Source organism: Lontra canadensis, unplaced genomic scaffold (genome assembly GCF_010015895.1).
Source record: "Lontra canadensis isolate GAN:19392208 unplaced genomic scaffold, GSC_riverotter_1.0 scaffold13, whole genome shotgun sequence".
In the NCBI taxonomy this organism is placed as follows: Eukaryota; Metazoa; Chordata; class Mammalia; order Carnivora; family Mustelidae; genus Lontra; species Lontra canadensis.
Genome location: NW_022631007.1, coordinates 4,804,053 through 4,818,925, shown reverse-complemented (window position 1 = coordinate 4,818,925; position 14,873 = coordinate 4,804,053).

Below are 14,873 nucleotides of genomic sequence, written 5' to 3'. Positions count from 1 at the left end.
CTCCCATTCCTCTGTAAATTTAATCACAAATACTCCAGTATTTATTTACTGGTTTATTGAATTTCCGCCATGCTCCCTGCCTCTTTCCAAGGAGGTTGTAATCTCTATGTGAGCAAGACCCTTTGTCTCTCTCTCTCTCTCTCTCTCTCTTCTTTTTTTTAAAGATTTTTATTTTATTTATTTATTTATTTATTTATTTATTTGAGAGAAAGAGTGTGCAGGAGCAAGGAAGAGGGGGAGATGGGCAGAGGTAGCAGAGCAGAGAACCCAATGCAATGTGGGGCCCAGTCCCAGGACCCTGGGATCATGACCTGAGCCAAAGGCAGCCACTTAACCAACTGAGCCATCCAGGTGCCCCAAGATTTTGTCCTAAAAGAGACAAGATGGAATAGTGGTTAAACTCTCACAGTTTAGAGATAGAGGTTTTTCTTTTTTTTTTCTCCTTCCCACCCCCCCCAGTTTTATTGAGAAATAATTGACATGTATCACTCTATGCTGAATTAAAAGCCCAGCTTTGCTAGGCATGTAACCCTGGGGAAGTTGTTTAATCTCTCTGTCCTCAGGTTAAATGATGGCATAAAATTGTCATGAAAAGCTCCCTACCCATATGACACGGCTGGCATAATGGTATATACTCAACAGAAGTTAGCTGTCAGTATTGTTAATTACAAACCTGCTTCACATGTATTTATTTGCTGAATGGCCAATACATTAATTTTATGTATTCAAGGAACACTTCTGCTATGTCACAGATCTGACTGTAGAACACACATTGAAGGGGGCCCCAGCCTGGGGGCTGAGAGAAGAGTTTGGAAGCTGGCTGGGTGAGCAGCTTTCTACAGAGAGGCGGGGATAGTATGTTGAAATGGAAAATGATAGTAATAGAAGCCAGAGTTTAGTTAGCACTTACTCTGTGTTAAGTACGGTAACCCATTTTTCCTTCTCAAAATTTCTGGTGCGTGACTGTAAAGTGATCTTATGAAGGACTTCTGATGGTTCTTCATTACATCAACCTTCCTCCTCCTACAGAAGCTGGGTACAGTCCATTCCCCTACATGATTACCCTCGCCAGGCCCTACTCTCATGCCTAGCTACCATATACCCTTCCTCAGCTCTCAACTACAACCTCATGTCCTTAGAAAAGCCTTCTCCTATCCTGACAGAATTTCTAGATCTCCCTGTAGTACATGCTTATCATGTCACCTATCTTTCCTTTCTTGCCTGTACCATTGCTTACTTATTTAATTAATCTGTCTTCCTGACTAGATTCTGTACTTTGTGGGGGCGGGGTCTCTGTCTTGTTTTCCTCATCGTGGTTTCCCCAGAGCCCAGCAATATTCCTTCCAGTGGTTGGCACATAAGAAATACTTGTTGAATAAGTCAGTGGGCATTGATACTGCAGCAGAACAAAGTACCCCCATACCTAACTGTAATTCTTCTTTGAAGGTTGAAAAATGCAAGAGCGAGTTTCATTTGAATTGAATTTTTATACTTACCAATTCCCTTGCTTCTTTCACTTCCTTCCCAACTGAATTTAACCTGAAATAGTGATGGAAAACAAAATTTGTCTTAAGCTCTAGTAGGAAGAGAAGTCACAAAAAGAAGGAAACTGATGAGAGTCATGGCAAATGAAGGATAAAACCAGGATATTTGGGGCACCTGGGTGGCTCAGTGGGTTGAGCCTCTGCCTTTGGCTCAGGTCATGATCCCAGGGTCCTGGGATCAAGCCCCGAATTGGGTTCTCTGCTCAGCGGGGAACCTGCTTTCCCCTCTCTCTCTGCCTGCCTCTCTGCCTACTTGTGATCTCTCTGTCAAATAAATGAATAAAATCTTAAACAAACAAACAAACAGAATATTTGCTAGCATTTTTTAACTTTTACTCTATTGAGAATATTTCAGAAAAAAATTTATAAGCAATTGAATTTTTTTCTTTGAAACTAAATAGATACATTTTCATCTGACTTCTGTACAGAGTTATCTGTACATTCATTACAACCCTTCTAGAAGAAAAGCTTGATTTTCTTTTCATTTTTAGGGGACAGTAAAAAGAACTTCTGCTGATATCATCAAATTTATAAATGAAAAATTAGCACCGGTCTGATTAACATTATTTCTTAACAGTCTGGCTCAACAAAACCCAAGAAAATTCAAGAAAAAGGAATCATCAAGTAGCAGTAGTTTTAATTATCACTTGATAACAAAGGTCATTCCGTACTTTATTATTCTCACTAAAATAAGAATGACTAATTCAGCATGAACCATGCAAATTGTTTACAACTTTAGATTATTCATGTCAATAATTTCCACTAGGGTTGATTATGAAAGTAGCTGGAAGCCTGATGGAATTCAGAGAAACCAGAAGAGAACAGTCTGACCATGATGGTAGTATCTTCAGAGATGGCAAAAATAGGGAAATCACCAAAAGAATCTATTGTTTGACCCACTGCCCTACTGGTTCATAAAACAGAGACATAAATGTTCCAGAGGGGAGAGATCAGACCGCTGAGATGACTCCTCTAGAAGTTCAGAAAGAAATGTGACGGGTTTCAGTTCAGACAATTCATAAGACACTTGTCAAGTCTGACTGTGAAAGTACCTGTTTCAAATTTAAAGCCAAATCTTTTGTCTGGAATTTGTTTTTTCTTCTCCTTGGCTTTAAGAAATTAATATTTCAAGGGGCACCTGGGTGGTTCGGTTGGTTTAAGCAGCTGCCTTCAGCTCAGGTCATGATCCCAGGGTCATGGGATTGAGCCCCACATCGGGCTCTGCTTAGCGGAGAACCTATTTCTCCCTCCCCCTCTGCCTGCCTCTCTGCCTACTTGTGTTCTGTCTGTCAAATAAATAAAGAAAATCTTTAAAGAAAAAAGAAATTAATGTTTCAAGCAAGAATAAGATTTTTCAGAGGGGTATATGAAAGGTATATTTACCATTTGGGATTAGGTATAAGAAAAATGAACTGAAATTACATTTTTGATGAAGTTACTAGAGAACTCTTAAAATGAACTGGAGCTCCAAGGAGAAGTTGACATAAGAAAATTCTTTCTGAACCAGTGTTCAGCCCAAGAACAGGGACTCGTATGAATGGAGGGAAATAGCAGAAGAGAGTAACAGACAGGAAAAAAATAAAATAAATCAAAATGGGAAGAACTGCAGAATAAGTGGTCTCGCATCCCTTCTCCATCGTTTAAAATTTTTCTTAAAGTTTATTTTTTTTTTATTTTTTAAATTTTAACTTATACAAGCGATTTAGGAACCTTCTGTTTCTTCTATAGAAATTTATCTTTATGAACTCTGCCTCTACTCAGGTCAATTTCGGAAAACATATTTCCTAGGTAATTATCCATTCATCCAGGGTTTCAAGTGTATGTGTATAGAGGTCTGCAAAGTAGTCTTATTAAAAAAGAAAAAAATTTTCGGTTTCAATGAATTTGTTTCCCTCAATGTCATTGATTTTGTGAATTTTTGCCTTTTTGCTTCCCACCCCTCAATTTAGTTAGCTAGTGCTTTGTTTACTTTGTTGTTTAAAAAAATTCATATCTTGTTTTATTAATTAGATCTGCTGTTTTTCTGTTGTCTTTCTCATTAATTTGCTTTCATATTACTTCTTTCCTTGTGTTATATTTTGCTGTAATTTGTTACTGTACTGATGGTTGTTTTGTTTGGCTTTTATGAGTCTGGAATTTAGCTTATTTTTTCATTCTTTTCTATGTATTGATGAAGTGTGTAAGACTACAAATTTTCTCCTACAAACAGCTTTAAACATATCCCATACATTCTGAACTGCAGTGTTTCAGTCATCATAAAGATTAAAAAGGGACTGTGAGTCTTCTTTGGATTACCCTTGCCTGTAGCTCAGGCTAATTATCAAAGCATTCAAGCACTCAGTTTTGCCATCATAACTCTTTAAAAGTATGGCTTTTAGCATTGGTTTTGGTCTATGGACTCTAGAAAGCCTTATACATTTTAGAGATTCTATGAATGATGAGTAGGCCCATTTGGTCATGTCTTACAGAGTAATTAATAAATATCTGCATTAAAAATAATTTTTAGAAGGGCTGCTATGTTGGTTGTATATTTCCTTTTATTTAATAGCTATTTGATAGAAGTGTTTCTCAATTTAAAGTTTTCAAAGCAAACTTCTGATTTTGAAATAATTTTATGTTTCAGAACAGTTGCAAAGATAGCATGGAGTTCCCAAATACTCTTCAGCGAGTTTCTCCTCTTGTTAATAGCTTATGTGATCATGATACATCTGTCCAATCTAAGAACCAACATTTGTACATTACTGTGAACTATGCTCTGGACTTTTTTGGATTTCTTCAGTTTTCCCATTAATGTTCTCTTTCTGTTCCACGAATCAATGCAGGATATCATATTGCATTTTGTTGTCATGTCTCCTTTGTCTGCTTTGGCCTGTGATAGATTCAATAGTACTTTTTAAATTTCTGGGGGTTGGAGGGACTTTTAGCTTTTTAAAAAATATTTATTAATAATTATCAATTTTATTGTGTTGTCATTAGAGGTTTTTTTTAAATTTTATGTGACTTAATGTTATTTTCCTTATGATCTAATATTTGATCATGTTTGTAAGCATTCTATGTGTGCTTGAAAGTGTGTTCTCTCTTATCAGTCAAAGTTCAGCAAAAATCCATGAGATCTGTCTTATTAAATATGTTCTTTAGGTCTTCTATGTCTTTGTTTATTGTCTACTTGATCTATCTTGTGCTGAGGGTGGTGTGTTAAAGTCTCCTGTTTTTAGTATGTTTCTACTTATTTCTCTTTTTTGAAGTTCTGCTTCATAAAGGTAGTTTCTATTTCCTTTGGTGCATGATATTCATAACTGAACTTTAAGTGAATTTTAACACTTAGTATTTAAAATGGTCCTTTGTTACCTTTAATGACTTGGCTTGAATTCTATTTACTTGATACATCACAATCTGAAATCTTGATGTCTTATTATTTTCATTTTCCTGGTTTATCCTTGCCCGTCCATTCATTTTCAACCTTTCTGAGTCACTTTATTTTAGTTGCATCTCTTGAATACAGCATATAGTTGAGTCTTGCTTTGTGAGCATCACTGAGACATTTTGTTCTTACAATAGGTGAATAAAGCCTATGAACATTTATTGGTATGACATTTGCATTTGGTCTTTTTCAAATTATTTTATAAATACTATGTGTCCTGTATTGTATTTTTTTGTGGCTTATTCTCTACAGGATGTGTTTTTCTTTTTAAAAAATTGCTTTTCATATTTAGGAAGGTTTCTAGTACTTACATTTTCTACTTTTTTTAGTAGTTATTTTTGTACTTCTTTGGGGGAGGGTATCTTTTTTAGTCCCTTTTAAAAATGTTTCCAGCCCATGTTTCCTTGTTTGATCTTTATTATCTGGTTTGTGAGTTTTTAATTCTATCCCATGACACCCACCAGTTGCCCATTCATGAATCAGTGAACTCACTCTGCTTTCCTCTTTACCTCTTTCTTGTCTCCTGATGTTTTAATTGCACGATTTATACCTTGCCAGAACATACAACATTTAAATATCATTCTTCTTTCTTTTGTTCTCATGGTTGCTGAGTCTTAAATCTACAATTATATATATTTAATGCTCACCATCCATTTTTTTTCTTTTGTTTACTTAATTATCTCTTGGTTGGATGAAGCTCATCTTCCAGGAGATCCTCAGGAGGGGGATATGTGTACAATGTACCTGAGTTCTGCCACATTGAAAACTGTTTTCTAGGGCACCTGGGTGGCTCAGTCGTTAAGTGTCTGCTTTTGGCTCAGGTCATGATCCCAGGGTCCTGGGATCAAGGCCAACATTGTCAGGCTCCCTGCTCAGTGGGGAGCCTGCTCCTCTCTCTCCCTGTGCCCTCCCCGACTTATGCTCTCTTTCTCTCAAATAAATAAACACAATCTTAAAAAAAAACCAAACAAAAAAACAAAAACATAGAATACTGATAGACAAAAGACATCTTGACTGAATATAAAACCTTCATTTCATAGTTTCTTTCCATGAAAGCAGTTCATGTGGATACATATCTGAGTGGCTGTCAGCTAGACAGTTTGCTGGTGGTAAGGGGGCAACCAGAACCATTTGTATCCTCTCTGCATAATCTCCAGGCTGGCAAGAAAGTCCTAGGGGAATATTAAACTTCAGTTAGACTGGCCTAGGTACTTGTTTAATACTAGTTCTCTTATGGGCTAAGTGCTTTAAATCACTTAATTGCACAACCCTCTAGGTATGTATAACTATTTGCATTTTCTGCTGAAGCTCAGAATATTATATGTCACAGACTCACACAGCTGAAAATTATCAACCTGGCCCCTAAACCCTAGGACAGAAGACACCCAAACCTACACACATACGAGGAACTAGCTGGTATAGTGGTCTAGATCACAGACTATGATGCCAGGCTGCCTGGGTTCAGATCCTGGGATGAGGATGAAGATGACTACTGCTTCTGCCCCATGGAGATGCTGTGAGAGGGGCAAGTGCATGTAAAGCATTTAGAACATTTACCTCTTGAAGTAGTTCACCTTCCTCTCTAATATTAATTTTCATCAAAACTCATCCGTCTATCCATGAATCCAGCCATCTATTCACCAACCTACCTACATAATGATTCTTATATTTTATGCAATACCCAAATACACCGTGCTCTTTTATATCTCTGTCCTTTTCTCTATGTTCTTCCCACTGCTTGAAGAATACCTGTGCTGTACTAACTCCTACTTTTCTTTCAAAACTCAGATCTGAGGGCAATTCATGTTTAAGTTTCCTTAGGCCCCTCAGGCTGGGTTAGGTGGCCATTTCCTATGCAGCCCCTCAACACAATGTTTGAAGCCCCCCAGAAAATCTAGGCCTAAATTAGTTTCCAGCTTTGTTTCTCCCCATGGTCCATCACAAGTTCATAGGCAGGACTGCATAGTAGTCAAGAGAGAGGGCTCTGATATCAGACTGTGGGGACTGATATCCTACTGGTGTGATCTGGACCAAATTTCCTAACTCTAAACCTATTTTTTTTTTTTTGTCTGTGATATGGAGGTTTTAATATATCACCAATCTCCTGACAACATAAGGTGTCATGATAATAATGAGGTAATCCACTTCATAAATTGTCCGACTTATTAAGCACTTTCCATATATTAGCTGTTGTCATTAGTAATAGTGATAGTGTGTCTCATGCTGAACTTTGCCTAGTTTTTCAAAACTCTGATTGACATTGGAAACTCAAAACCTGAGGAACAAGAACTTTTGCCGTGTTAAAAGTTCAATGGAAAGATAAGTACACAGAGAGAAGGAAGTCAAGATGTGTATAGTGATAAAGGGAAGGCAGTGGATTCAAACATGAGAAAACATACCAAGAATGAGTTAGGGCTTAGAAAGAAAGTGATTTATGAAGTTTATTCTAGTGGTGGAGAGAATTTCAGTCTGGCCAGAGGAGGCATTTGTGTCAACACAGGAATAGTATAAATTAGAACTTTACATAATGAACTCTTACAAGTTATCCTTAGAAGAGGCTTTGGATTAGATTATAATGAGGTTTATTTTAAGGGACTAAAAGAAGCCATCAAAATTATTTTATTTCATAAACCATCTTAGAGATATTATATATTTCATGTATAATATGTTTCAGTTTAAAAAAAAAACTCAGGTAATTCACATATTCTGATGAATTTTTTCTCATTACACCAAGCATTGGCAAAATAAGATGGTTGGATGGGATGATCTCTAAGGTGGACTGTAATCTTTAAGATTATCTCTATCTCTGGCATTCTATGACATTTAAAAAAATTTGTTTTCCTAAGATTTCTATGGTAGGGAAGGAATTGTAATGCAGCAACATCCTTCTTTTAATGAGTTTTCCTCAGTGGGATGTCACTTATTTAATGGGATTAATTTGGCCAACATGTTCAATTTTAAAAAGAAATTTCTGTTCTTATGCCAACCAGTATGGCTTTTGACAGGTGTAAAAGCTCCAGTCCTGCCAATTTCCCCCAGGAGTGTGGCCTTTCAGCCATGCCTCAGGCTAAAAGCGACCTACAGACATGGGTTTCTTCGCTGATGAAGTCAACAGTTGGATGAGATATTCCGGGAGTCTCAAAACGAGCAAATACTCTTACTCTACCAGGCTATCCAGCCCAGTCTCTGGGAGCTTCTTTCCAGTCTGCGCTAAGAGGACAATCAGATTTAGAGGAACAGTGTTCCACTACCCCAGGTTGCAGGCACAGTTGAAGATGAATTTCACTCATCTTTATGGTGAATGAATGGAGGTTCATTCCAGAAAGCAAAGCAAAGGCTGCATCATGGAGGCAGAAGTGGCAGCCCTGGAGTTTCTCTCTTCCCTCTTGAACCTTTCCTTTCGGTACTTTCAGGTTCATGCAGGAACAGCTTTCTGATTGTGACATGGGTATTTTCAACAAGAACTGTTCCCTTTATCTTCTTCCAGAGCTGGCAGGGCCATTTCTCGTTAAACTCTGCTTTTCATGCATTTTATACTTCTTCCTATGGAGAGAGGATAGTCTTAGTGACAGAGGGCAGGGCAGCTATAAATAATTAGGGCCAACTCAGCAGAAGTTGAACCCACTGGGGTTCCAAATGGGTCTTCCCCTGACAAATTAGCTAAACTGTCATCAGTTAGCCAGGATAGATTCCATTTTTATCTATCCTCTGAAGCTGGGGGTGAAGGAGAGCACATCAGAATAGACCAGGGACTGATCTTTGGCACACATTTCTGTGACCACTGTGTTTTTGCACATTGAACTTAATTGATTTGCAAGGACTCGCCCTGGAGCTGAGACACAGGGGTGCCATCAAGCTGCGTGTGGCCTCCATGTCAGGCCCTGGAAGGTGTTCCTTGCCCCAGTTAAGATGTGTCTTGTAGACTTGGGCTTGATACAGTCTAGGCTCCACTTTGTACTGTACATATATCTGTTACCTGGGCAGGTACTTAATTTCTCTCTGTGTTCATCTTCTTCTAAAACTAGGATAATAATCATGTTTCTTTCATAGAGTTGTAGTAAAAATGAGAGAAATGAATCTAAATGCTCAAAACTCACCAGTTATTATTAAGGTATGGACACTACCTTCTTTACTTTTATATTTTTTGTCTTGAACCCAGGCTTCTTGGCCCAAGTTAAATCAGATTGAAGGCCAGGGAAAGGGAGAGATAATGCTAGCTTTCAGAAACTGCAATGAAAAGATTGTCAAGACAGGGGAATACCTTTCATGAGAGATGAGAGTGAAACCAAAGATAATGATTAAGCTTAAAACTTTAGAGACAAAGAAGATGGTGGTATCAAGAAATGGGAAGTGAGGAGAGGAAAATTCTTTGAGACAGAAGAGGGAGAGTTTAATTGCTCTTGACTTGAGACAATGATGGAGCAGGCAACTGTTCAGCAGACAAATGCAAAAATTGGGGAAATAATTTTTTTATTTACTTGTAGAAATTATCTTAAAAATCTGAGTCTGACTTTGATGACTTTATGTTGAGATTTTGCTCTAGATTTTTAATTGTACGGAACGTCCTTTCCCTGTTCAGCCTTTGAAGGCATTTTTAACTTAATTTTTCAATTATGCTTTTCTTTTTGGAGGAGTTTTACATTATAATTTGGGGGACATGATTTAATTGCTTTTCTCTATGAATTTTACCTTTTTCTAAACATGTTTTGATCTTTATTGCAACGAAATATTAGCAGATTTAAGGAATGAAGTACACTTCCAGGAATGTAAGAATTCTAACTATACACGAGGGAGTTCATGGATTAGCAATACAATCTCTCAAAATGGAAGCCCATTAGGAAAATGTCTCTCTTTTAAGAGATGTTCTGAGAATAATCCTATTAGGCTAGAAGCCTGCTAAGCTTATCAACTCCAGACACATTTCTCTACAAAGGGGAGAAAATCCAAATAGAATTAATGTGATAAGTAAATGTTGATAAAATATATATATATATATATTTAACCTCAGAAAATAATCACCACATTATATACAAATGTCAGTTTCATGCCAGGAAAAATTTGATGACCTTTTAAGATCTAAGCTTGATAGCATGAAAAATGTTAAAATGAAACGTTTTTCATTTTAGATGGAAAATGAAAAATTCAGTCTAGCTTCAAATAGATCAGTATGATTCTTTAAATACTCATATGTATTTTTTTAAATTAAGGGGAAAATGCTTTTCTGTATTTATTGAATATTTCCCAATTCTGACGCTCCTCATTATTTCCTGAAGATTTGGGTTTCCATCTGGTTTCATTTCCCTTCAGCCTGAAGAATGTCCCTTAGCATTTTTAGTAGTGTGAGTCTGGACGTTGTGAACTCTTGTATCCTCTTATCTGAAAATCTCTTTATTTGACCTCGATTTTTGAAAGATATTTTGCTGGAGATAAGATTTTACATTGACTATTAAAAAAAAATCTTCAGTACTTTAAAAATAATTACTTCTGATGAGAAGGCAATAGTCATTTGAGTTTTTTTCCTTTATGCTCAGTGTATTGCTTTTCTTTGTCGACTGTTAAGAAATTTATCTTTGGTTTTCACCAAATTGACTGTGATGTGTGTGGGTATAGGTCTCTTTTTATTAATACTGCTTGGTGTTCACTGTATATTTATGGCTTTTATTAAATTTGTAAGAATTACAGCCCTTATTTCCTAAAATATTTTTTTCTGCCCCCATAGTTTCTCTTTTCTTCTTCTGGGAATCAAATTGTACACATTGTAGACCTTTTGATATTGTCCCACTGGTCCCTAAGGTTCTGTTCCTTTCTTAATTTTCAATCTTTTCTACTCTTTTTTGGATTGGATGGTTTCTATTGGTCTATTTTCAAGTTAGCTGACTTCTCTGTCATTTCCACTCAGATGCTGCGCTCATCCAGCAACATTTTAATTTCAGAAATAGCATTTTCTAGCATTTGATTCCTTTTTACAGTTTCTATTTTTCTGTTGAGGTATCTGAGTTTTCACACAATATGAGAATATTCTCCTTTCTATCCTTGGCGTTAATTGTAACAGCTGGTTTAAAATCCTAGCCTGCCAATTGCCCAACACCTGTGTCGTCTCAGGATTAGTCTGCACTGATTGTCTTTTCTCTTGAGAATGGTCCATGTTTCCTTATTTATTTGTATGTTGAGCAATTTTGTATTGTATCCTCAACATTGTAGAAAATGTTATTGTTTCTATTATGTTCCTTTGAAGACTATAGATTTTTAAAAAATCAGGCTGATAACGTGGCTAAGCTGAAATTGACAATTTTTGTTTCCTCTGTAGTAGGTGGTAGCTCAAGTATCAATTCACTTCTTTTGTCCTTGTGACTGCCTTCCATCAGAAAGTTATAAAAACTGGAATTTTACACAGTGTCTGTTTTAATAAACATTGTCTCCACTCCATTTTCTGCCTGCTTTTGTTCACCCTCCAGTACCTTTTGTTGGGTATTTTTATATCTTGTCCAGAGTTTATAGTTGTTATTTACTGTAGGGTCAGTCTGATAGGAGCCACTCAACCTTAGCAGAAGTTGAAGTATACCACCTCTTTCCCCACTCTTCTGAAAATGGAATGGCTATTTCCACTAATCCATTGTCTTGAACACTCTCAATTTTTTTTCCATTGACTTCCTGAAAATAGAGTGTGGTCTTGCATAAGAGAAGGACAAATGTTTGCTCAGATGACAAGAAAGTATCTACTTTGTTAGTTGCTGTTCTCTCCACATCATTAAATCACAGGTAATTTGCCTATATCTTTGGGTGGGTAATACCTCAAGAAGGAATGCCCTGAGTATATTAGGCAGATAGAAGTAAAATGTAGCAGAAATCTCAATAGCAGAGATTTGAAATCTGCTGCTTTTCTTTATACTGGAAAAGCTAATATTATCTCTTTGACTAGAAAACCACAGGTGGTAAGTATGAGAAAATGAACTTATAAAAAATTAAATACAATACACTAGTCACTATTATCTTGTATAGCATTCCCCAAATTTTGTTTAGATGAACAGAAACCCCAAGACATTTCTTTGGAAAAGGGCTATGTGGTTGAGTAAGTTTGAAAAAAGAAACTACTTGGGGAGTAGAAATGTGCATTTATTACCCCCCACAAATTATAGATTTATCCAGACTGAGAGTACAGTAAAAGTCCTCTTAGCATTGGTTAACTAAGCTGAACATGATTAGTTCATTCTTGGATGATTCAGAAAGTACATCAAGATCTTTCCTCATCTTGTTTTCCCTTTCTACATTCTCAGCCTAGGTAATTTCATCCATTTCCATGGCTTTAAATGCCATCGATGAGCTGATGACTCCCACATTTATCTTTTTTGTCAAAATCCCTTCTCTGAGTACATTCAAGAAGTCCTAACTGACAGTTCTTTTTTGATGTTTCATAACATTTCAAAATTAACATTTCAATACAGAAATTTTAATTATACCCCTCGTCTCCAAATATTCTCCTGCCAGTCTTTCCCATTTCAACAAATGGCATCACCATTTACTTATGCTGGTATGTCTAGAGTCATCTTTTGATTCTTCTGTTACACTGACCTATTAGTGAGTTCTGTTTGCTATTGATTTTCCTCCAAAATATATTTTGAACCCATCTACCAGTCCAAGACATTACTATCAGTTGTAAGTAGGGAGGAAAAATGTTTATCATGTTATTCTCTGAGAAGTTAAAACCCTATGAATCACTCTCATGTCTAAGATTTACCATTTTGTATTTTTCATTTCCTCATTACCTGCATTAATGAAGAGTAGGAAATATAAAATCCCCTGTGATAATTTAGTTCAAGGGCCAGAAAACTATTACTGTATACCATATCTGGCCTGTCATATGTTTTTGAAAATAAAGTTTTATGGGAACACATTCTTTTAAATATTGTCTATGGTCACTTTCATGTTTCAACAGCAGAGCTGCCTAGTTGTGACAGATCCTATATGACCCACTAAACTGAAAATATTTACTAACTGATCTCTCACAGAAAAGGCCAATTTGCTAACATCTGGTTTAAATAAATGCTGTAATACTTTCAAGATAGTGAATCTTTAGTATAAAAAATTAGTGAATCTGGGGTATCTGTGTGGCTCAGTTGATGAAGCATCCAACTGACTCCTGGTTTTGGCTCAGATTATGATCTTGGGGTCCTGGGATTGAGCCCCATGCCAGGCTCTACCCTCAGTGCAGAGTTGCTTGAGATTCTCTCTTTCCCTCTGCCCCTACAACTCAATGTGTTTGCGCGCACACACACACACACACACACTCTCTCTCTCTCTCTAAAATAAATAAATAAATCCTTAAAATATTAGTGAATCTTTGAGTCATTATCATTTTCCTTTCTATACCAGATGAGGTTACATTTCTCAGGGGATATCAAGGCATGAAGATCATCAATGGAAAATGAAAATCTTGAGAATTTTTTGATTACCTGTCAAAAGTAGCTTGTATATCCTGCCAACACCCTTACGTGATGTTGGTTGATCAAGGGTTTTAAATAAATGTGAATATACTCAGTGTTTGATGTTGCATATTGAAGCCAACTTTTCTCTCCTTTTCCAATTATACTTAGGACCTTATATGGCAATAATTGATGGTAGAAAGTGTGTGGGACATGGATCAAAAGATCTATGTACCAAGTTCAGATATATCCCTTATTAGCTAATGACCAAGATCACATTTAACTCTCTGATACTCAACTTTTGCATCAGTTAGATTGAGACTAAAAAATACCTAATCGTAGGTTATATGAAGAGATTCTGGGTAAGAAGGTATATGTTTAGAATTTTGTAGAGTCTTTGGCTGCTAGTATTATTTCTCCTAGCCTCTCCCAATTCCTCAGCTATGCAGATCACCTCAGTATTCCTCTTCAATGGATCTGTTCTCAGATTTTTTGGTTTCAGTGGTGTGCTGAGTATCCTCTGCTGGATTCCTAAACTACCACAAAGTTACTCTTATCTGTGAGTGAATGTTGAAAATAACGTTCTGTGGGAAGATGATGGTAGAAAACTCCTATTTTGCCATCTTACTGATGTCACTCTATAATATTGCCCCTTAATTCCTAGCAGAAATTCTCAATTTCCATAAAGCTTCAGCAGTTAGTGTCTTTCCTTATTTGTGACCAGCACCTTCCTTCAGGGCATTGCCTAGGGAAAACAAAAACTGATGGAGAGATAAAGACTTTCCCAGACAAACATGAGCTAAGGGAGTCCATCATCACTAGACCTAACTTATAAGAAATGCTAAAGGGAGTTCTTCAAGCTAAAATGAAAGGATGATAACTAATAATAAAAAAACATGAAAATATCAAACTCACTGGTAAAAGTAAGTATATAGCCAAATTCAGAGTGTTCTAATACTGTAATGGGGTAAGACCTGAAACTATAAGACTCCTAGAAGAGAACTTAAGATACAAGTTCCTTGATGGAAATCTTTGTAATGACTTTTTTTTTTTTTCCTGTATATGACCCTCAATATACAGGCTACAAAATAAAAAAATCAGGAAGTGTAAGTCCATCAAACTAAAAACCTGTACAGAAAAGGAAAAAATCAACAAAGTTTAAAGGTAACTTACAGAATAGAAGAAAATATTTGCAAACCATACATCCGTTAAAAGGTTAACATCTGAAATATATAAGGAACTCAAACAACTCAATGGTAAAAACCTGAATAATCTCATTAAAAAATGATCAAATAAACTGAATAGACGTTTTTCTACAGAAGAAATACAAATGGCCAACAGGTACAAAATAAGGAGCTCAATATCACCCAACATCCTGGAATGCAAACTAAAACCACAATGAGATATCACTTCACACCTATTAGAAGTTCTATTATCAAAAAGACAATAGGTAACAAGTGTTGGCGAGGATGTGGATAAATGGGAATC